The 22,247-nt window shown below is 41.1% G+C and overlaps 18 non-coding genes across 18 annotated transcripts; all 18 read left to right on the top strand.

Moving 5' to 3' along the window:
- Window positions 1–237: 237 nt before the first annotated feature.
- Window positions 238–311, top strand: TRNAT-UGU (transfer RNA threonine (anticodon UGU)). Its single transcript has one exon. It is a non-coding gene; the product is annotated as a tRNA-Thr (tRNA).
- Window positions 312–3,152: 2,841 nt separating this feature from the next.
- Window positions 3,153–3,226, top strand: TRNAT-UGU (transfer RNA threonine (anticodon UGU)). Its single transcript has one exon. It is a non-coding gene; the product is annotated as a tRNA-Thr (tRNA).
- A 663-nt stretch (window positions 3,227–3,889) lies between these two features.
- On the top strand, window positions 3,890–3,963 carry TRNAT-UGU (transfer RNA threonine (anticodon UGU)). Its single transcript has one exon. It is a non-coding gene; the product is annotated as a tRNA-Thr (tRNA).
- A 1,781-nt stretch (window positions 3,964–5,744) lies between these two features.
- Window positions 5,745–5,818, top strand: TRNAT-UGU (transfer RNA threonine (anticodon UGU)). The gene has a single exon. It is a non-coding gene; the product is annotated as a tRNA-Thr (tRNA).
- A 1,436-nt stretch (window positions 5,819–7,254) lies between these two features.
- Window positions 7,255–7,328, top strand: TRNAT-UGU (transfer RNA threonine (anticodon UGU)). The gene has a single exon. It is a non-coding gene; the product is annotated as a tRNA-Thr (tRNA).
- A 1,781-nt stretch (window positions 7,329–9,109) lies between these two features.
- On the top strand, window positions 9,110–9,183 carry TRNAT-UGU (transfer RNA threonine (anticodon UGU)). The gene has a single exon. It is a non-coding gene; the product is annotated as a tRNA-Thr (tRNA).
- Window positions 9,184–10,953: 1,770 nt separating this feature from the next.
- On the top strand, window positions 10,954–11,027 carry TRNAT-UGU (transfer RNA threonine (anticodon UGU)). Its single transcript has one exon. It is a non-coding gene; the product is annotated as a tRNA-Thr (tRNA).
- Window positions 11,028–11,690: 663 nt separating this feature from the next.
- On the top strand, window positions 11,691–11,764 carry TRNAT-UGU (transfer RNA threonine (anticodon UGU)). Its single transcript has one exon. It is a non-coding gene; the product is annotated as a tRNA-Thr (tRNA).
- A 1,781-nt stretch (window positions 11,765–13,545) lies between these two features.
- On the top strand, window positions 13,546–13,619 carry TRNAT-UGU (transfer RNA threonine (anticodon UGU)). The gene has a single exon. It is a non-coding gene; the product is annotated as a tRNA-Thr (tRNA).
- A 1,044-nt stretch (window positions 13,620–14,663) lies between these two features.
- TRNAT-UGU (transfer RNA threonine (anticodon UGU)) lies at window positions 14,664–14,737 on the top strand. The gene has a single exon. It is a non-coding gene; the product is annotated as a tRNA-Thr (tRNA).
- A 663-nt stretch (window positions 14,738–15,400) lies between these two features.
- Window positions 15,401–15,474, top strand: TRNAT-UGU (transfer RNA threonine (anticodon UGU)). Its single transcript has one exon. It is a non-coding gene; the product is annotated as a tRNA-Thr (tRNA).
- A 1,781-nt stretch (window positions 15,475–17,255) lies between these two features.
- On the top strand, window positions 17,256–17,329 carry TRNAT-UGU (transfer RNA threonine (anticodon UGU)). Its single transcript has one exon. It is a non-coding gene; the product is annotated as a tRNA-Thr (tRNA).
- Window positions 17,330–18,373: 1,044 nt separating this feature from the next.
- TRNAT-UGU (transfer RNA threonine (anticodon UGU)) lies at window positions 18,374–18,447 on the top strand. Its single transcript has one exon. It is a non-coding gene; the product is annotated as a tRNA-Thr (tRNA).
- A 663-nt stretch (window positions 18,448–19,110) lies between these two features.
- Window positions 19,111–19,184, top strand: TRNAT-UGU (transfer RNA threonine (anticodon UGU)). Its single transcript has one exon. It is a non-coding gene; the product is annotated as a tRNA-Thr (tRNA).
- A 663-nt stretch (window positions 19,185–19,847) lies between these two features.
- TRNAT-UGU (transfer RNA threonine (anticodon UGU)) lies at window positions 19,848–19,921 on the top strand. The gene has a single exon. It is a non-coding gene; the product is annotated as a tRNA-Thr (tRNA).
- A 652-nt stretch (window positions 19,922–20,573) lies between these two features.
- On the top strand, window positions 20,574–20,647 carry TRNAT-UGU (transfer RNA threonine (anticodon UGU)). Its single transcript has one exon. It is a non-coding gene; the product is annotated as a tRNA-Thr (tRNA).
- A 663-nt stretch (window positions 20,648–21,310) lies between these two features.
- Window positions 21,311–21,384, top strand: TRNAT-UGU (transfer RNA threonine (anticodon UGU)). Its single transcript has one exon. It is a non-coding gene; the product is annotated as a tRNA-Thr (tRNA).
- Window positions 21,385–22,047: 663 nt separating this feature from the next.
- TRNAT-UGU (transfer RNA threonine (anticodon UGU)) lies at window positions 22,048–22,121 on the top strand. The gene has a single exon. It is a non-coding gene; the product is annotated as a tRNA-Thr (tRNA).
- Window positions 22,122–22,247: the final 126 nt, after the last annotated feature.

The raw sequence follows: 22,247 nt of genomic DNA on the forward strand, positions 1-22,247 counted from the left end.
ATAAGAAATGAACCAGTGCTCAGGTTTTAATACATGTGGTAAGCATGTGACCCTGTGGCTTAGTTGGTTAAGGCGACTGTCTTGTAAACAAGAGACACTGAGTTGAAATCTCAGCAGTGCTTTGTTTTCATCATCTCAGAAACAAACTTCCTATCTTTTCAATCATTCCTAATGTTTCCTACTTTTGTCCTTGCCGTGGCATTCCTTCTATCTGCATATTCTATATCATAAGCATGTGGCACTGTGGCTTAGTTGGTTAAAGCGCCTGTCTTGTAAACAGGAGACCCTGAGTTCGAATCTCAACAGTGCCTTGTTTCCGTCATCATCTCACAAACTTGCCATGGCTACGTCTCTACTGATAGTGCAATTGTGAGATTAAGAGTTTCTTCTGCATAAGAAATGAACCAGTGCTCAGGTTTCAATACATGTTGTAAGCATGTGACCCTGTGGCTTAGTTGGTTAAAGCACCTGTCTCGTAAACGTGAGACCCTGAGTTCAAATCTCAGCAGTGCTTTGTTTTCATCATCTCAGAAACAAACCTCCTATCTTTTCTATCATGCCTACTCTATATCGTAAGCATGTGGTGCTGTGGCTTAGTTGGTTAAAGCGCCTGTCTTTTAAACAGGAGACACTGAGTTTGAATCTCAGCAGTTCTTTGTTTCCATCATCATGTCACAAATTTACCATGGCTACGTCTCTACTGATAGTGCAATTGTGAGATTAAGAGTTTCTTCTGCATAAGAAATGAACCAGTGCTCAGGTTTTAATGCATGTGACCCTGTGGCTTAGTTGGTTAAGGCGACTGTCTTGTAAACAAGAGACACTGAGTTGAAATCTCAGCAGTACTTTGTTTTCATCATCTCAGAAACAAACTTCCTATCTTTTCAATCATTCCTAATGTTTCCTACTTTTGTCCTTGCCGTGGCATTCCTTCTATCTGCATATTCTATATCATAAGCATGTGGCACTGTGGCTTAGTTGGTTAAAGCGCCTGTCTTGTAAACAGGAGACCCTGAGTTCGAATCTCAACAGTACCTTGTTTCCGTCATCATCTCACAAACTTGCCATGGCTACGTATCTACTGATAGTGCAATTGTGAGATTAAGAGTTTCTTCTGCATAAGAAATGAACCAGTGCTCAGGTTTTAATGCATGTTGTAAGCATGTGACCCTGTGGCGTAGTTGGTTAAAGCACCTGTCTTGTAAACGTGAGACCCTGAGTTCAAATCTCAGCAGTGCTTTGTTTTCATCATCTCAGAAACAAACCTCCTATCTTTTCTATCATGCCTACTCTGTATCGTAAGCATGTGGTGCTGTGGCTTAGTTGGTTAAAGCGCCTGTCTTTTAAACAGGAGACCCTGAGTTCGAATCTCAGCAGTGCCTTGTTTCCATCATCATCTCACAAACTTGCCATGGCTACGTCTCTACTGATAGTGCAATTGTGAGATTAAGAGTTTCTTCTGCATAAGAAATGAACCAGTGCTCAGGTTTTAATACATGTGGTAAGCATGTGACCCTGTGGCTTAGTTGGTTAAGGCGACTGTCTTGTAAACAAGAGACACTGAGTTGAAATCTCAGCAGTGCTTTGTTTTCATCATCTCAGAAACAAACTTCCTATCTTTTCAATCATTCCTAATGTTTCCTACTTTTGTCCTTGCCGTGGCATTCCTTCTATCTGCATATTCTATATCATAAGCATGTGGCACTGTGGCTTAGTTGGTTAAAGCGCCTGTCTTGTAAACAGGAGACCCTGAGTTCGAATCTCAAAAGTGCCTTGTTTCCGTCATCATCTCACAAACTTGCCATGGCTACGTATCTACTGATAGTGCAATTGTGAGATTAAGAGTTTCTTCTGCATAAGAAATGAACCAGTGCTCAGGTTTTAATGCATGTGACCCTGTGGCTTAGTTGGTTAAAGCACCTGTCTTGTAAACGTGAGACCCTGAGTTCAAATCTCAGCAGTGCTTTGTTTTCATCATCTCAGAAACAAACCTCCTATCTTTTCTATCATGCCTACTCTGTATCGTAAGCATGTGGCGCTGTGGCTTAGTTGGTTAAAGCGCCTGTCTTTTAAACAGGAGACACTGAGTTTGAATCTCAGCAGTTCTTTGTTTCCATCATCATCTCACAAACTTGCCATGGCTACGTCTCTACTGATAGTGCAATTGTGAGATTAAGAGTTTCTTCTGCATAAGAAATGAACCAGTGCTCAGGTTTTAATACATGTGGTAAGCATGTGACCCTGTGGCTTAGTTGGTTAAGGCGACTGTCTTGTAAACAAGAGACACTGAGTTGAAATCTCAGCAGTGCTTTGTTTTCATCATCTCAGAAACAAACTTCCTATCTTTTCAATCATTCCTAATGTTTCCTACTTTTGTCCTTGCCGTGGCATTCCTTCTATCTGCATATTCTATATCATAAGCATGTGGCACTGTGGCTTAGTTGGTTAAAGCGCCTGTCTTGTAAACAGGAGACCCTGAGTTCGAATCTCAAAAGTGCCTTGTTTCCGTCATCATCTCACAAACTTGCCATGGCTACGTATCTACTGATAGTGCAATTGTGAGATTAAGAGTTTCTTCTGCATAAGAAATGAACCAGTGCTCAGGTTTTAATGCATGTGACCCTGTGGCTTAGTTGGTTAAAGCACCTGTCTTGTAAACGTGAGACCCTGAGTTCAAATCTCAGCAGTGCTTTGTTTTCATCATCTCAGAAACAAACCTCCTATCTTTTCTATCATGCCTACTCTGTATCGTAAGCATGTGGCGCTGTGGCTTAGTTGGTTAAAGCGCCTGTCTTTTAAACAGGAGACACTGAGTTTGAATCTCAGCAGTTCTTTGTTTCCATCATCATCTCACAAATTTACCATGGCTACGTCTCTACTGATAGTGCAATTGTGAGATTAAGAGTTTCTTCTGCATAAGAAATGAACCAGTGCTCAGGTTTTAATACATGTGGTAAGCATGTGACCCTGTGGCTTAGTTGGTTAAGGCGCCTGTCTTGTAAACAAGAGACACTGAGTTGAAATCTCAGCAGTGCTTTGTTTTCATCATCTCAGAAACAAACTTCCTATCTTTTCAATCATTCCTAATGTTTCCTACTTTTGTCCTTGCCGTGGCATTCCTTCTATCTGCCTATTCTATATCATAAGCATGTGGCACTGTGGCTTAGTTGGTTAAAGCGCCTGTCTTGTAAACAGGAGACCCTGAGTTCGAATCTCAACAGTGCCTTGTTTCCGTCATCATCTCACAAACTTGCCATGGCTACGTAACTACTGATAGTGCAATTGTGAGATTAAGAGTTTCTTCTGCATAAGAAATGAACCAGTGCTCAGGTTTTAATGCATGTTGTAAGAATGTGACCCTGTGGCTTAGTTGGTTAAAGCACCTGTCTTGTAAACGTGAGACCCTGAGTTCAAATCTCAGCAGTGCTTTGTTTTCATCATCTCAGAAACAAACCTCCTATCTTTTCTATCATGCCTACTCTGTATCGTAAGCATGTGGTGCTGTGGCTTAGTTGGTTAAAGCGCCTGTCTTGTAAACAGGAGACACTGAGTTTGAATCTCAGCAGTTCTTTGTTTCCATCATCATCTCACAAATTTACCATGGCTACGTCTCTACTGATAGTGCAATTGTGAGATTAAGAGTTTCTTCTGCATAAGAAATGAACCAGTGCTCAGGTTTTAATACATGTGGTAAGCATGTGACCCTGTGGCTTAGTTGGTTAAGGCGCCTGTCTTGTAAACAAGAGACACTGAGTTGAAATCTCAGCAGTGCTTTGTTTTCATCATCTCAGAAACAAACTTCCTATCTTTTCAATCATTCCTAATGTTTCCTACTTTTGTCCTTGCCGTGGCATTCCTTCTATCTGCCTATTCTATATCATAAGCATGTGGCACTGTGGCTTAGTTGGTTAAAGCGCCTGTCTTGTAAACAGGAGACCCTGAGTTCGAATCTCAACAGTGCCTTGTTTCCGTCATCATCTCACAAACTTGCCATGGCTACGTAACTACTGATAGTGCAATTGTGAGATTAAGAGTTTCTTCTGCATAAGAAATGAACCAGTGCTCAGGTTTTAATGCATGTTGTAAGAATGTGACCCTGTGGCTTAGTTGGTTAAAGCACCTGTCTTGTAAACGTGAGACCCTGAGTTCAAATCTCAGCAGTGCTTTGTTTTCATCATCTCAGAAACAAACCTCCTATCTTTTCTATCATGCCTACTCTGTATCGTAAGCATGTGGTGCTGTGGCTTAGTTGGTTAAAGCGCCTGTCTTTTAAACAGGAGACACTGAGTTTGAATCTCAGCAGTTCTTTGTTTCCATCATCATCTCACAAATTTACCATGGCTACGTCTCTACTGATAGTGCAATTGTGAGATTAAGAGTTTCTTCTGCATAAGAAATGAACCAGTGCTCAGGTTTTAATACATGTGGTAAGCATGTGACCCTGTGGCTAAGTTGGTTAAGGCGACTGTCTTGTAAACAAGAGACACTGAGTTGAAATCTCAGCAGTGCTTTGTTTTCATCATCTCAGAAACAAACTTCCTATCTTTTCAATCATTCCTAATGTTTCCTACTTTTGTCCTTGCCGTGGCATTCCTTCTATCTGCATATTCTGTATCATAAGCATGTGGCACTGTGGCTTAGTTGGTTAAAGCGCCTGTCTTGTAAACAGTAGACCCTGAGTTCGAATCTCAGCAATGCCTTGTTTCCATCGTTATTTCACAAACTTGCCATGGCTACGTCTCTACTGATAGTGCAATTGTGAGATTAAGAGTTTCTTCTGCATAAGAAATGAACCAGTGCTCAGGTTTTAATGCATGTGACCCTGTGGCTTAGTTGGTTAAGGCGACTGTCTTGTAAACAAGAGACACTGAGTTGAAATCTCAGCAGTACTTTGTTTTCATCATCTCAGAAACAAACTTCCTATCTTTTCAATCATTCCTAATGTTTCCTACTTTTGTCCTTGCCGTGGCATTCCTTCTATCTGCATATTCTATATCATAAGCATGTGGCACTGTGGCTTAGTTGGTTAAAGCGCCTGTCTTGTAAACAGGAGACCCTGAGTTCGAATCTCAACAGTACCTTGTTTCCGTCATCATCTCACAAACTTGCCATGGCTACGTATCTACTGATAGTGCAATTGTGAGATTAAGAGTTTCTTCTGCATAAGAAATGAACCAGTGCTCAGGTTTTAATGCATGTTGTAAGCATGTGACCCTGTGGCGTAGTTGGTTAAAGCACCTGTCTTGTAAACGTGAGACCCTGAGTTCAAATCTCAGCAGTGCTTTGTTTTCATCATCTCAGAAACAAACCTCCTATCTTTTCTATCATGCCTACTCTGTATCGTAAGCATGTGGTGCTGTGGCTTAGTTGGTTAAAGCGCCTGTCTTTTAAACAGGAGACACTGAGTTTGAATCTCAGCAGTTCTTTGTTTCCATCATCATCTCACAAATTTACCATGGCTACGTCTCTACTGATAGTGCAATTGTGAGATTAAGAGTTTCTTCTGCATAAGAAATGAACCAGTGCTCAGGTTTTAATACATGTGGTAAGCATGTGACCCTGTGGCTTAATTGGTTAAGGCGACTGTCTTGTAAACAAGAGACACTGAGTTGAAATCTCAGCAGTGCTTTGTTTTCATCATCTCAGAAACAAACTTCCTATCTTTTCAATCATTCCTAATGTTTCCTACTTTTGTCCTTGCCGTGGCATTCCTTCTATCTGCATATTCTATATCATAAGCATGTGGCACTGTGGCTTAGTTGGTTAAAGCACCTGTCTTGTAAACAGGAGACCCTGAGTTCGAATCTCAGCAGTGCCTTGTTTCCATCATCATCTCACAAACTTGCCATGGCTACGTCTCTACTGATAGTGCAATTGTGAGATTAAGAGTTTCTTCTGCATAAGAAATGAACCAGTGCTCAGGTTTTAATACATGTGGTAAGCATGTGACCCTGTGGCTTAGTTGGTTAAGGCGACTGTCTTGTAAACAAGAGACACTGAGTTGAAATCTCAGCAGTGCTTTGTTTTCATCATCTCAGAAACAAACTTCCTATCTTTTCAATCATTCCTAATGTTTCCTACTTTTGTCCTTGCCGTGGCATTCCTTCTATCTGCATATTCTATATCATAAGCATGTGGCACTGTGGCTTAGTTGGTTAAAGCGCCTGTCTTGTAAACAGGAGACCCTGAGTTCGAATCTCAAAAGTGCCTTGTTTCCGTCATCATCTCACAAACTTGCCATGGCTACGTATCTACTGATAGTGCAATTGTGAGATTAAGAGTTTCTTCTGCATAAGAAATGAACCAGTGCTCAGGTTTTAATGCATGTGACCCTGTGGCTTAGTTGGTTAAAGCACCTGTCTTGTAAACGTGAGACCCTGAGTTCAAATCTCAGCAGTGCTTTGTTTTCATCATCTCAGAAACAAACCTCCTATCTTTTCTATCATGCCTACTCTGTATCGTAAGCATGTGGCGCTGTGGCTTAGTTGGTTAAAGCGCCTGTCTTTTAAACAGGAGACACTGAGTTTGAATCTCAGCAGTTCTTTGTTTCCATCATCATCTCACAAACTTGCCATGGCTACGTCTCTACTGATAGTGCAATTGTGAGATTAAGAGTTTCTTCTGCATAAGAAATGAACCAGTGCTCAGGTTTTAATACATGTGGTAAGCATGTGACCCTGTGGCTTAGTTGGTTAAGGCGACTGTCTTGTAAACAAGAGACACTGAGTTGAAATCTCAGCAGTGCTTTGTTTTCATCATCTCAGAAACAAACTTCCTATCTTTTCAATCATTCCTAATGTTTCCTACTTTTGTCCTTGCCGTGGCATTCCTTCTATCTGCATATTCTATATCATAAGCATGTGGCACTGTGGCTTAGTTGGTTAAAGCGCCTGTCTTGTAAACAGGAGACCCTGAGTTCGAATCTCAAAAGTGCCTTGTTTCCGTCATCATCTCACAAACTTGCCATGGCTACGTATCTACTGATAGTGCAATTGTGAGATTAAGAGTTTCTTCTGCATAAGAAATGAACCAGTGCTCAGGTTTTAATACATGTGGTAAGCATGTGACCCTGTGGCTTAGTTGGTTAAGGCGCCTGTCTTGTAAACAAGAGACACTGAGTTGAAATCTCAGCAGTGCTTTGTTTTCATCATCTCAGAAACAAACTTCCTATCTTTTCAATCATTCCTAATGTTTCCTACTTTTGTCCTTGCCGTGGCATTCCTTCTATCTGCCTATTCTATATCATAAGCATGTGGCACTGTGGCTTAGTTGGTTAAAGCGCCTGTCTTGTAAACAGGAGACCCTGAGTTCGAATCTCAACAGTGCCTTGTTTCCGTCATCATCTCACAAACTTGCCATGGCTACGTAACTACTGATAGTGCAATTGTGAGATTAAGAGTTTCTTCTGCATAAGAAATGAACCAGTGCTCAGGTTTTAATGCATGTTGTAAGAATGTGACCCTGTGGCTTAGTTGGTTAAAGCACCTGTCTTGTAAACGTGAGACCCTGAGTTCAAATCTCAGCAGTGCTTTGTTTTCATCATCTCAGAAACAAACCTCCTATCTTTTCTATCATGCCTACTCTGTATCGTAAGCATGTGGTGCTGTGGCTTAGTTGGTTAAAGCGCCTGTCTTTTAAACAGGAGACACTGAGTTTGAATCTCAGCAGTTCTTTGTTTCCATCATCATCTCACAAATTTACCATGGCTACGTCTCTACTGATAGTGCAATTGTGAGATTAAGAGTTTCTTCTGCATAAGAAATGAACCAGTGCTCAGGTTTTAATACATGTGGTAAGCATGTGACCCTGTGGCTAAGTTGGTTAAGGCGACTGTCTTGTAAACAAGAGACACTGAGTTGAAATCTCAGCAGTGCTTTGTTTTCATCATCTCAGAAACAAACTTCCTATCTTTTCAATCATTCCTAATGTTTCCTACTTTTGTCCTTGCCGTGGCATTCCTTCTATCTGCATATTCTGTATCATAAGCATGTGGCACTGTGGCTTAGTTGGTTAAAGCGCCTGTCTTGTAAACAGTAGACCCTGAGTTCGAATCTCAGCAATGCCTTGTTTCCATCGTTATTTCACAAACTTGCCATGGCTACGTCTCTACTGATAGTGCAATTGTGAGATTAAGAGTTTCTTCTGCATAAGAAATGAACCAGTGCTCAGGTTTTAATGCATGTGACCCTGTGGCTTAGTTGGTTAAGGCGACTGTCTTGTAAACAAGAGACACTGAGTTGAAATCTCAGCAGTACTTTGTTTTCATCATCTCAGAAACAAACTTCCTATCTTTTCAATCATTCCTAATGTTTCCTACTTTTGTCCTTGCCGTGGCATTCCTTCTATCTGCATATTCTATATCATAAGCATGTGGCACTGTGGCTTAGTTGGTTAAAGCGCCTGTCTTGTAAACAGGAGACCCTGAGTTCGAATCTCAACAGTACCTTGTTTCCGTCATCATCTCACAAACTTGCCATGGCTACGTATCTACTGATAGTGCAATTGTGAGATTAAGAGTTTCTTCTGCATAAGAAATGAACCAGTGCTCAGGTTTTAATGCATGTTGTAAGCATGTGACCCTGTGGCGTAGTTGGTTAAAGCACCTGTCTTGTAAACGTGAGACCCTGAGTTCAAATCTCAGCAGTGCTTTGTTTTCATCATCTCAGAAACAAACCTCCTATCTTTTCTATCATGCCTACTCTGTATCGTAAGCATGTGGTGCTGTGGCTTAGTTGGTTAAAGCGCCTGTCTTTTAAACAGGAGACACTGAGTTTGAATCTCAGCAGTTCTTTGTTTCCATCATCATCTCACAAATTTACCATGGCTACGTCTCTACTGATAGTGCAATTGTGAGATTAAGAGTTTCTTCTGCATAAGAAATGAACCAGTGCTCAGGTTTTAATACATGTGGTAAGCATGTGACCCTGTGGCTTAATTGGTTAAGGCGACTGTCTTGTAAACAAGAGACACTGAGTTGAAATCTCAGCAGTGCTTTGTTTTCATCATCTCAGAAACAAACTTCCTATCTTTTCAATCATTCCTAATGTTTCCTACTTTTGTCCTTGCCGTGGCATTCCTTCTATCTGCATATTCTATATCATAAGCATGTGGCACTGTGGCTTAGTTGGTTAAAGCACCTGTCTTGTAAACAGGAGACCCTGAGTTCGAATCTCAGCAGTGCCTTGTTTCCATCATCATCTCACAAACTTGCCATGGCTACGTCTCTACTGATAGTGCAATTGTGAGATTAAGAGTTTCTTCTGCATAAGAAATGAACCAGTGCTCAGGTTTTAATACATGTGGTAAGCATGTGACCCTGTGGCTTAGTTGGTTAAGGCGACTGTCTTGTAAACAAGAGACACTGAGTTGAAATCTCAGCAGTGCTTTGTTTTCATCATCTCAGAAACAAACTTCCTATCTTTTCAATCATTCCTAATGTTTCCTACTTTTGTCCTTGCCGTGGCATTCCTTCTATCTGCATATTCTATATCATAAGCATGTGGCACTGTGGCTTAGTTGGTTAAAGCGCCTGTCTTGTAAACAGGAGACCCTGAGTTCGAATCTCAAAAGTGCCTTGTTTCCGTCATCATCTCACAAACTTGCCATGGCTACGTATCTACTGATAGTGCAATTGTGAGATTAAGAGTTTCTTCTGCATAAGAAATGAACCAGTGCTCAGGTTTTAATGCATGTGACCCTGTGGCTTAGTTGGTTAAAGCACCTGTCTTGTAAACGTGAGACCCTGAGTTCAAATCTCAGCAGTGCTTTGTTTTCATCATCTCAGAAACAAACCTCCTATCTTTTCTATCATGCCTACTCTGTATCGTAAGCATGTGGCGCTGTGGCTTAGTTGGTTAAAGCGCCTGTCTTTTAAACAGGAGACACTGAGTTTGAATCTCAGCAGTTCTTTGTTTCCATCATCATCTCACAAACTTGCCATGGCTACGTCTCTACTGATAGTGCAATTGTGAGATTAAGAGTTTCTTCTGCATAAGAAATGAACCAGTGCTCAGGTTTTAATACATGTGGTAAGCATGTGACCCTGTGGCTTAGTTGGTTAAGGCGACTGTCTTGTAAACAAGAGACACTGAGTTGAAATCTCAGCAGTGCTTTGTTTTCATCATCTCAGAAACAAACTTCCTATCTTTTCAATCATTCCTAATGTTTCCTACTTTTGTCCTTGCCGTGGCATTCCTTCTATCTGCATATTCTATATCATAAGCATGTGGCACTGTGGCTTAGTTGGTTAAAGCGCCTGTCTTGTAAACAGGAGACCCTGAGTTCGAATCTCAAAAGTGCCTTGTTTCCGTCATCATCTCACAAACTTGCCATGGCTACGTATCTACTGATAGTGCAATTGTGAGATTAAGAGTTTCTTCTGCATAAGAAATGAACCAGTGCTCAGGTTTTAATGCATGTGACCCTGTGGCTTAGTTGGTTAAAGCACCTGTCTTGTAAACGTGAGACCCTGAGTTCAAATCTCAGCAGTGCTTTGTTTTCATCATCTCAGAAACAAACCTCCTATCTTTTCTATCATGCCTACTCTGTATCGTAAGCATGTGGCGCTGTGGCTTAGTTGGTTAAAGCGCCTGTCTTTTAAACAGGAGACACTGAGTTTGAATCTCAGCAGTTCTTTGTTTCCATCATCATCTCACAAATTTACCATGGCTACGTCTCTACTGATAGTGCAATTGTGAGATTAAGAGTTTCTTCTGCATAAGAAATGAACCAGTGCTCAGGTTTTAATACATGTGGTAAGCATGTGACCCTGTGGCTTAGTTGGTTAAGGCGCCTGTCTTGTAAACAAGAGACACTGAGTTGAAATCTCAGCAGTGCTTTGTTTTCATCATCTCAGAAACAAACTTCCTATCTTTTCAATCATTCCTAATGTTTCCTACTTTTGTCCTTGCCGTGGCATTCCTTCTATCTGCCTATTCTATATCATAAGCATGTGGCACTGTGGCTTAGTTGGTTAAAGCGCCTGTCTTGTAAACAGGAGACCCTGAGTTCGAATCTCAACAGTGCCTTGTTTCCGTCATCATCTCACAAACTTGCCATGGCTACGTAACTACTGATAGTGCAATTGTGAGATTAAGAGTTTCTTCTGCATAAGAAATGAACCAGTGCTCAGGTTTTAATGCATGTTGTAAGAATGTGACCCTGTGGCTTAGTTGGTTAAAGCACCTGTCTTGTAAACGTGAGACCCTGAGTTCAAATCTCAGCAGTGCTTTGTTTTCATCATCTCAGAAACAAACCTCCTATCTTTTCTATCATGCCTACTCTGTATCGTAAGCATGTGGTGCTGTGGCTTAGTTGGTTAAAGCGCCTGTCTTGTAAACAGGAGACACTGAGTTTGAATCTCAGCAGTTCTTTGTTTCCATCATCATCTCACAAATTTACCATGGCTACGTCTCTACTGATAGTGCAATTGTGAGATTAAGAGTTTCTTCTGCATAAGAAATGAACCAGTGCTCAGGTTTTAATACATGTGGTAAGCATGTGACCCTGTGGCTTAGTTGGTTAAGGCGCCTGTCTTGTAAACAAGAGACACTGAGTTGAAATCTCAGCAGTGCTTTGTTTTCATCATCTCAGAAACAAACTTCCTATCTTTTCAATCATTCCTAATGTTTCCTACTTTTGTCCTTGCCGTGGCATTCCTTCTATCTGCCTATTCTATATCATAAGCATGTGGCACTGTGGCTTAGTTGGTTAAAGCGCCTGTCTTGTAAACAGGAGACCCTGAGTTCGAATCTCAACAGTGCCTTGTTTCCGTCATCATCTCACAAACTTGCCATGGCTACGTAACTACTGATAGTGCAATTGTGAGATTAAGAGTTTCTTCTGCATAAGAAATGAACCAGTGCTCAGGTTTTAATGCATGTTGTAAGAATGTGACCCTGTGGCTTAGTTGGTTAAAGCACCTGTCTTGTAAACGTGAGACCCTGAGTTCAAATCTCAGCAGTGCTTTGTTTTCATCATCTCAGAAACAAACCTCCTATCTTTTCTATCATGCCTACTCTGTATCGTAAGCATGTGGTGCTGTGGCTTAGTTGGTTAAAGCGCCTGTCTTGTAAACAGGAGACACTGAGTTTGAATCTCAGCAGTTCTTTGTTTCCATCATCATCTCACAAATTTACCATGGCTACGTCTCTACTGATAGTGCAATTGTGAGATTAAGAGTTTCTTCTGCATAAGAAATGAACCAGTGCTCAGGTTTTAATACATGTGGTAAGCATGTGACCCTGTGGCTAAGTTGGTTAAGGCGACTGTCTTGTAAACAAGAGACACTGAGTTGAAATCTCAGCAGTGCTTTGTTTTCATCATCTCAGAAACAAACTTCCTATCTTTTCAATCATTCCTAATGTTTCCTACTTTTGTCCTTGCCGTGGCATTCCTTCTATCTGCATATTCTGTATCATAAGCATGTGGCACTGTGGCTTAGTTGGTTAAAGCGCCTGTCTTGTAAACAGTAGACCCTGAGTTCGAATCTCAGCAATGCCTTGTTTCCATTGTTATTTCACAAACTTGCCATGGCTACGTCTCTACTGATAGTGCAATTGTGAGATTAAGAGTTTCTTCTGCATAAGAAATGAACCAGTGCTCAGGTTTTAATGCATGTGACCCTGTGGCTTAGTTGGTTAAGGCGACTGTCTTGTAAACAAGAGACACTGAGTTGAAATCTCAGCAGTACTTTGTTTTCATCATCTCAGAAACAAACTTCCTATCTTTTCAATCATTCCTAATGTTTCCTACTTTTGTCCTTGCCGTGGCATTCCTTCTATCTGCATATTCTATATCATAAGCATGTGGCACTGTGGCTTAGTTGGTTAAAGCGCCTGTCTTGTAAACAGGAGACCCTGAGTTCGAATCTCAACAGTACCTTGTTTCCGTCATCATCTCACAAACTTGCCATGGCTACGTATCTACTGATAGTGCAATTGTGAGATTAAGAGTTTCTTCTGCATAAGAAATGAACCAGTGCTCAGGTTTTAATGCATGTTGTAAGCATGTGACCCTGTGGCTTAGTTGGTTAAAGCACCTGTCTTGTAAACGTGAGACCCTGAGTTCAAATCTCAGCAGTGCTTTGTTTTCATCATCTCAGAAACAAACCTCCTATCTTTTCTATCATGCCTACTCTGTATCGTAAGCATGTGGTGCTGTGGCTTAGTTGGTTAAAGCGCCTGTCTTTTAAACAGGAGACACTGAGTTTGAATCTCAGCAGTTCTTTGTTTCCATCATCATCTCACAAATTTACCATGGCTACGTCTCTACTGATAGTGCAATTGTGAGATTAAGAGTTTCTTCTGCATAAGAAATGAACCAGTGCTCAGGTTTTAATACATGTGGTAAGCATGTGACCCTGTGGCTTAATTGGTTAAGGCGACTGTCTTGTAAACAAGAGACACTGAGTTGAAATCTCAGCAGTGCTTTGTTTTCATCATCTCAGAAACAAACTTCCTATCTTTTCAATCATTCCTAATGTTTCCTACTTTTGTCCTTGCCGTGGCATTCCTTCTATCTGCATATTCTATATCATAAGCATGTGGCACTGTGGCTTAGTTGGTTAAAGCACCTGTCTTGTAAACAGGAGACCCTGAGTTCGAATCTCAGCAGTGCCTTGTTTCCATCATCATCTCACAAACTTGCCATGGCTACGTCTCTACTGATAGTGCAATTGTGAGATTAAGAGTTTCTTCTGCATAAGAAATGAACCAGTGCTCAGGTTTTAATACATGTGGTAAGCATGTGACCCTGTGGCTTAGTTGGTTAAGGCGACTGTCTTGTAAACAAGAGACACTGAGTTGAAATCTCAGCAGTGCTTTGTTTTCATCATCTCAGAAACAAACTTCCTATCTTTTCAATCATTCCTAATGTTTCCTACTTTTGTCCTTGCCGTGGCATTCCTTCTATCTGCATATTCTATATCATAAGCATGTGGCACTGTGGCTTAGTTGGTTAAAGCGCCTGTCTTGTAAACAGGAGACCCTGAGTTCGAATCTCAAAAGTGCCTTGTTTCCGTCATCATCTCACAAACTTGCCATGGCTACGTATCTACTGATAGTGCAATTGTGAGATTAAGAGTTTCTTCTGCATAAGAAATGAACCAGTGCTCAGGTTTTAATGCATGTGACCCTGTGGCTTAGTTGGTTAAAGCACCTGTCTTGTAAACGTGAGACCCTGAGTTCAAATCTCAGCAGTGCTTTGTTTTCATCATCTCAGAAACAAACCTCCTATCTTTTCTATCATGCCTACTCTGTATCGTAAGCATGTGGCGCTGTGGCTTAGTTGGTTAAAGCGCCTGTCTTTTAAACAGGAGACACTGAGTTTGAATCTCAGCAGTTCTTTGTTTCCATCATCATCTCACAAATTTACCATGGCTACGTCTCTACTGATAGTGCAATTGTGAGATTAAGAGTTTCTTCTGCATAAGAAATGAACCAGTGCTCAGGTTTTAATACATGTGGTAAGCATGTGACCCTGTGGCTTAGTTGGTTAAGGCGCCTGTCTTGTAAACAAGAGACACTGAGTTGAAATCTCAGCAGTGCTTTGTTTTCATCATCTCAGAAACAAACTTCCTATCTTTTCAATCATTCCTAATGTTTCCTACTTTTGTCCTTGCCGTGGCATTCCTTCTATCTGCCTATTCTATATCATAAGCATGTGGCACTGTGGCTTAGTTGGTTAAAGCGCCTGTCTTGTAAACAGGAGACCCTGAGTTCGAATCTCAACAGTGCCTTGTTTCCGTCATCATCTCACAAACTTGCCATGGCTACGTAACTACTGATAGTGCAATTGTGAGATTAAGAGTTTCTTCTGCATAAGAAATGAACCAGTGCTCAGGTTTTAATGCATGTTGTAAGAATGTGACCCTGTGGCTTAGTTGGTTAAAGCACCTGTCTTGTAAACGTGAGACCCTGAGTTCAAATCTCAGCAGTGCTTTGTTTTCATCATCTCAGAAACAAACCTCCTATCTTTTCTATCATGCCTACTCTGTATCGTAAGCATGTGGTGCTGTGGCTTAGTTGGTTAAAGCGCCTGTCTTGTAAACAGGAGACACTGAGTTTGAATCTCAGCAGTTCTTTGTTTCCATCATCATCTCACAAATTTACCATGGCTACGTCTCTACTGATAGTGCAATTGTGAGATTAAGAGTTTCTTCTGCATAAGAAATGAACCAGTGCTCAGGTTTTAATACATGTGGTAAGCATGTGACCCTGTGGCTTAGTTGGTTAAGGCGACTGTCTTGTAAACAAGAGACACTGAGTTGAAATCTCAGCAGTGCTTTGTTTTCATCATCTCAGAAACAAACTTCCTATCTTTTCAATCATTCCTAATGTTTCCTACTTTTGTCCTTGCCGTGGCATTCCTTCTATCTGCATATTCTATATCATAAGCATGTGGCACTGTGGCTTAGTTGGTTAAAGCACCTGTCTTGTAAACAGGAGACCCTGAGTTCGAATCTCAGCAGTGCCTTGTTTCCATCATCATCTCACAAACTTGCCATGGCTACGTCTCTACTGATAGTGCAATTGTGAGATTAAGAGTTTCTTCTGCATAAGAAATGAACCAGTGCTCAGGTTTTAATGCATGTTGTAAGAATGTGACCCTGTGGCTTAGTTGGTTAAAGCACCTGTCTTGTAAACGTGAGACCCTGAGTTCAAATCTCAGCAGTGCTTTGTTTTCATCATCTCAGAAACAAACCTCCTATCTTTTCTATCATGCCTACTCTGTATCGTAAGCATGTGGTGCTGTGGCTTAGTTGGTTAAAGCGCCTGTCTTGTAAACAGGAGACACTGAGTTTGAATCTCAGCAGTTCTTTGTTTCCATCATCATCTCACAAATTTACCATGGCTACGTCTCTACTGATAGTGCAATTGTGAGATTAAGAGTTTCTTCTGCATAAGAAATGAACCAGTGCTCAGGTTTTAATACATGTGGTAAGCATGTGACCCTGTGGCTAAGTTGGTTAAGGCGACTGTCTTGTAAACAAGAGACACTGAGTTGAAATCTCAGCAGTGCTTTGTTTTCATCATCTCAGAAACAAACTTCCTATCTTTTCAATCATTCCTAATGTTTCCTACTTTTGTCCTTGCCGTGGCATTCCTTCTATCTGCATATTCTGTATCATAAGCATGTGGCACTGTGGCTTAGTTGGTTAAAGCGCCTGTCTTGTAAACAGTAGACCCTGAGTTCGAATCTCAGCAATGCCTTGTTTCCATCGTTATTTCACAAACTTGCCATGGCTACGTCTCTACTGATAGTGCAATTGTGAGATTAAGAGTTTCTTCTGCATAAGAAATGAACCAGTGCTCAGGTTTTAATGCATGTGACCCTGTGGCTTAGTTGGTTAAGGCGACTGTCTTGTAAACAAGAGACACTGAGTTGAAATCTCAGCAGTACTTTGTTTTCATCATCTCAGAAACAAACTTCCTATCTTTTCAATCATTCCTAATGTTTCCTACTTTTGTCCTTGCCGTGGCATTCCTTCTATCTGCATATTCTATATCATAAGCATGTGGCACTGTGGCTTAGTTGGTTAAAGCGCCTGTCTTGTAAACAGGAGACCCTGAGTTCGAATCTCAACAGTACCTTGTTTCCGTCATCATCTCACAAACTTGCCATGGCTACGTATCTACTGATAGTGCAATTGTGAGATTAAGAGTTTCTTCTGCATAAGAAATGAACCAGTGCTCAGGTTTTAATGCATGTTGTAAGCATGTGACCCTGTGGCTTAGTTGGTTAAAGCACCTGTCTTGTAAACGTGAGACCCTGAGTTCAAATCTCAGCAGTGCTTTGTTTTCATCATCTCAGAAACAAACCTCCTATCTTTTCTATCATGCCTACTCTGTATCGTAAGCATGTGGTGCTGTGGCTTAGTTGGTTAAAGCGCCTGTCTTTTAAACAGGAGACACTGAGTTTGAATCTCAGCAGTTCTTTGTTTCCATCATCATCTCACAAATTTACCATGGCTACGTCTCTACTGATAGTGCAATTGTGAGATTAAGAGTTTCTTCTGCATAAGAAATGAACCAGTGCTCAGGTTTTAATACATGTGGTAAGCATGTGACCCTGTGGCTTAATTGGTTAAGGCGACTGTCTTGTAAACAAGAGACACTGAGTTGAAATCTCAGCAGTGCTTTGTTTTCATCATCTCAGAAACAAACTTCCTATCTTTTCAATCATTCCTAATGTTTCCTACTTTTGTCCTTGCCGTGGCATTCCTTCTATCTGCATATTCTATATCATAAGCATGTGGCACTGTGGCTTAGTTGGTTAAAGCACCTGTCTTGTAAACAGGAGACCCTGAGTTCGAATCTCAGCAGTGCCTTGTTTCCATCATCATCTCACAAACTTGCCATGGCTACGTCTCTACTGATAGTGCAATTGTGAGATTAAGAGTTTCTTCTGCATAAGAAATGAACCAGTGCTCAGGTTTTAATACATGTGGTAAGCATGTGACCCTGTGGCTTAGTTGGTTAAGGCGACTGTCTTGTAAACAAGAGACACTGAGTTGAAATCTCAGCAGTGCTTTGTTTTCATCATCTCAGAAACAAACTTCCTATCTTTTCAATCATTCCTAATGTTTCCTACTTTTGTCCTTGCCGTGGCATTCCTTCTATCTGCATATTCTATATCATAAGCATGTGGCACTGTGGCTTAGTTGGTTAAAGCGCCTGTCTTGTAAACAGGAGACCCTGAGTTCGAATCTCAAAAGTGCCTTGTTTCCGTCATCATCTCACAAACTTGCCATGGCTACGTATCTACTGATAGTGCAATTGTGAGATTAAGAGTTTCTTCTGCATAAGAAATGAACCAGTGCTCAGGTTTTAATGCATGTGACCCTGTGGCTTAGTTGGTTAAAGCACCTGTCTTGTAAACGTGAGACCCTGAGTTCAAATCTCAGCAGTGCTTTGTTTTCATCATCTCAGAAACAAACCTCCTATCTTTTCTATCATGCCTACTCTGTATCGTAAGCATGTGGCGCTGTGGCTTAGTTGGTTAAAGCGCCTGTCTTTTAAACAGGAGACACTGAGTTTGAATCTCAGCAGTTCTTTGTTTCCATCATCATCTCACAAATTTACCATGGCTACGTCTCTACTGATAGTGCAATTGTGAGATTAAGAGTTTCTTCTGCATAAGAAATGAACCAGTGCTCAGGTTTTAATACATGTGGTAAGCATGTGACCCTGTGGCTTAGTTGGTTAAGGCGCCTGTGTTGTAAACAAGAGACACTGAGTTGAAATCTCAGCAGTGCTTTGTTTTCATCATCTCAGAAACAAACTTCCTATCTTTTCAATCATTCCTAATGTTTCCTACTTTTGTCCTTGCCGTGGCATTCCTTCTATCTGCCTATTCTATATCATAAGCATGTGGCACTGTGGCTTAGTTGGTTAAAGCGCCTGTCTTGTAAACAGGAGACCCTGAGTTCGAATCTCAACAGTGCCTTGTTTCCGTCATCATCTCACAAACTTGCCATGGCTACGTAACTACTGATAGTGCAATTGTGAGATTAAGAGTTTCTTCTGCATAAGAAATGAACCAGTGCTCAGGTTTTAATGCATGTTGTAAGAATGTGACCCTGTGGCTTAGTTGGTTAAAGCACCTGTCTTGTAAACGTGAGACCCTGAGTTCAAATCTCAGCAGTGCTTTGTTTTCATCATCTCAGAAACAAACCTCCTATCTTTTCTATCATGCCTACTCTGTATCGTAAGCATGTGGTGCTGTGGCTTAGTTGGTTAAAGCGCCTGTCTTGTAAACAGGAGACACTGAGTTTGAATCTCAGCAGTTCTTTGTTTCCATCATCATCTCACAAATTTACCATGGCTACGTCTCTACTGATAGTGCAATTGTGAGATTAAGAGTTTCTTCTGCATAAGAAATGAACCAGTGCTCAGGTTTTAATACATGTGGTAAGCATGTGACCCTGTGGCTTAGTTGGTTAAGGCGCCTGTCTTGTAAACAAGAGACACTGAGTTGAAATCTCAGCAGTGCTTTGTTTTCATCATCTCAGAAACAAACTTCCTATCTTTTCAATCATTCCTAATGTTTCCTACTTTTGTCCTTGCCGTGGCATTCCTTCTATCTGCCTATTCTATATCATAAGCATGTGGCACTGTGGCTTAGTTGGTTAAAGCGCCTGTCTTGTAAACAGGAGACCCTGAGTTCGAATCTCAACAGTGCCTTGTTTCCGTCATCATCTCACAAACTTGCCATGGCTACGTAACTACTGATAGTGCAATTGTGAGATTAAGAGTTTCTTCTGCATAAGAAATGAACCAGTGCTCAGGTTTTAATGCATGTTGTAAGAATGTGACCCTGTGGCTTAGTTGGTTAAAGCACCTGTCTTGTAAACGTGAGACCCTGAGTTCAAATCTCAGCAGTGCTTTGTTTTCATCATCTCAGAAACAAACCTCCTATCTTTTCTATCATGCCTACTCTGTATCGTAAGCATGTGGTGCTGTGGCTTAGTTGGTTAAAGCGCCTGTCTTGTAAACAGGAGACACTGAGTTTGAATCTCAGCAGTTCTTTGTTTCCATCATCATCTCACAAATTTACCATGGCTACGTCTCTACTGATAGTGCAATTGTGAGATTAAGAGTTTCTTCTGCATAAGAAATGAACCAGTGCTCAGGTTTTAATACATGTGGTAAGCATGTGACCCTGTGGCTTAGTTGGTTAAGGCGACTGTCTTGTAAACAAGAGACACTGAGTTGAAATCTCAGCAGTGCTTTGTTTTCATCATCTCAGAAACAAACTTCCTATCTTTTCAATCATTCCTAATGTTTCCTACTTTTGTCCTTGCCGTGGCATTCCTTCTATCTGCATATTCTATATCATAAGCATGTGGCACTGTAGCTTAGTTGGTTAAAGCGCCTGTCTTGTAAACAGGAGACCCTGAGTTCGAATCTCAACAGTGCCTTGTTTCCGTCATCATCTCACAAACTTGCCATGGCTACGTCTCTACTGATAGTGCAATAGTGAGATTAAGAGTTTCTTCTGCATAAGAAATGAACCAGTGCTCAGGTTTCAATACATGTTGTAAGCATGTGACCCTGTGGCTTAGTTGGTTAAAGCACCTGTCTTGTAAACGTGAGACCCTGAGCTCAAATCTCAGCAGTGCTTTGTTTTCATCATCTCAGAAACAAACCTCCTATCTTTTCTATCATGCCTACTCTGTATCGTAAGCATGTGGCGCTGTGGCTTATTTGGTTAAAGCGCCTGTCTTGTAAACAGGAGACACTGAGTTTGAATCTCAGCAGTTCTTTGTTTCCATCATCATGTCACAAATTTACCATGGCTACGTCTCTACTGATAGTGCAATTGTGAGATTAAGAGTTTCTTCTGCATAAGAAATGAACCAGTGCTCAGGTTTTAATGCATGTGACCCTGTGGCTTAGTTGGTTAAGGCGACTGTCTTGTAAACAAGAGACACTGAGTTGAAATCTCAGCAGTGCTTTGTTTTCATCATCTCAGAAACAAACTTCCTATCTTTTCAATCATTCCTAATGTTTCCTACTTTTGTCCTTGCCGTGGCATTCCTTCTATCTGCCTATTCTATATCATAAGCATGTGGCACTGTGGCTTAGTTGGTTAAAGCGCCTGTCTTGTAAACAGGAGACCCTGAGTTCGAATCTCAACAGTGCCTTGTTTCCGTCATCATCTCACAAACTTGCCATGGCTACGTAACTACTGATAGTGCAATTGTGAGATTAAGAGTTTCTTCTGCATAAGAAATGAACCAGTGCTCAGGTTTTAATGCATGTTGTAAGAATGTGACCCTGTGGCTTAGTTGGTTAAAGCACCTGTCTTGTAAACGTGAGACCCTGAGTTCAAATCTCAGCAGTGCTTTGTTTTCATCATCTCAGAAACAAACCTCCTATCTTTTCTATCATGCCTACTCTGTATCGTAAGCATGTGGTGCTGTGGCTTAGTTGGTTAAAGCGCCTGTCTTGTAAACAGGAGACACTGAGTTTGAATCTCAGCAGTTCTTTGTTTCCATCATCATCTCACAAATTTACCATGGCTACGTCTCTACTGATAGTGCAATTGTGAGATTAAGAGTTTCTTCTGCATAAGAAATGAACCAGTGCTCAGGTTTTAATACATGTGGTAAGCATGTGACCCTGTGGCTTAGTTGGTTAAGGCGCCTGTCTTGTAAACAAGAGACACTGAGTTGAAATCTCAGCAGTGCTTTGTTTTCATCATCTCAGAAACAAACTTCCTATCTTTTCAATCATTCCTAATGTTTCCTACTTTTGTCCTTGCCGTGGCATTCCTTCTATCTGCCTATTCTATATCATAAGCATGTGGCACTGTGGCTTAGTTGGTTAAAGCGCCTGTCTTGTAAACAGGAGACCCTGAGTTCGAATCTCAACAGTGCCTTGTTTCCGTCATCATCTCACAAACTTGCCATGGCTACGTAACTACTGATAGTGCAATTGTGAGATTAAGAGTTTCTTCTGCATAAGAAATGAACCAGTGCTCAGGTTTTAATGCATGTTGTAAGAATGTGACCCTGTGGCTTAGTTGGTTAAAGCACCTGTCTTGTAAACGTGAGACCCTGAGTTCAAATCTCAGCAGTGCTTTGTTTTCATCATCTCAGAAACAAACCTCCTATCTTTTCTATCATGCCTACTCTGTATCGTAAGCATGTGGTGCTGTGGCTTAGTTGGTTAAAGCGCCTGTCTTGTAAACAGGAGACACTGAGTTTGAATCTCAGCAGTTCTTTGTTTCCATCATCATCTCACAAATTTACCATGGCTACGTCTCTACTGATAGTGCAATTGTGAGATTAAGAGTTTCTTCTGCATAAGAAATGAACCAGTGCTCAGGTTTTAATACATGTGGTAAGCATGTGACCCTGTGGCTTAGTTGGTTAAGGCGACTGTCTTGTAAACAAGAGACACTGAGTTGAAATCTCAGCAGTGCTTTGTTTTCATCATCTCAGAAACAAACTTCCTATCTTTTCAATCATTCCTAATGTTTCCTACTTTTGTCCTTGCCGTGGCATTCCTTCTATCTGCATATTCTATATCATAAGCATGTGGCACTGTGGCTTAGTTGGTTAAAGCGCCTGTCTTGTAAACAGGAGACCCTGAGTTCGAATCTCAACAGTGCCTTGTTTCCGTCATCATCTCACAAACTTGCCATGGCTACGTCTCTACTGATAGTGCAATTGTGAGATTAAGAGTTTCTTCTGCATAAGAAATGAACCAGTGCTCAGGTTTCAATACATGTTGTAAGCA

The sequence above is a fragment of the Ranitomeya variabilis genome, chromosome 7, assembly GCF_051348905.1.
Source record: "Ranitomeya variabilis isolate aRanVar5 chromosome 7, aRanVar5.hap1, whole genome shotgun sequence".
Classification (NCBI taxonomy): domain Eukaryota; kingdom Metazoa; phylum Chordata; class Amphibia; order Anura; family Dendrobatidae; genus Ranitomeya; species Ranitomeya variabilis.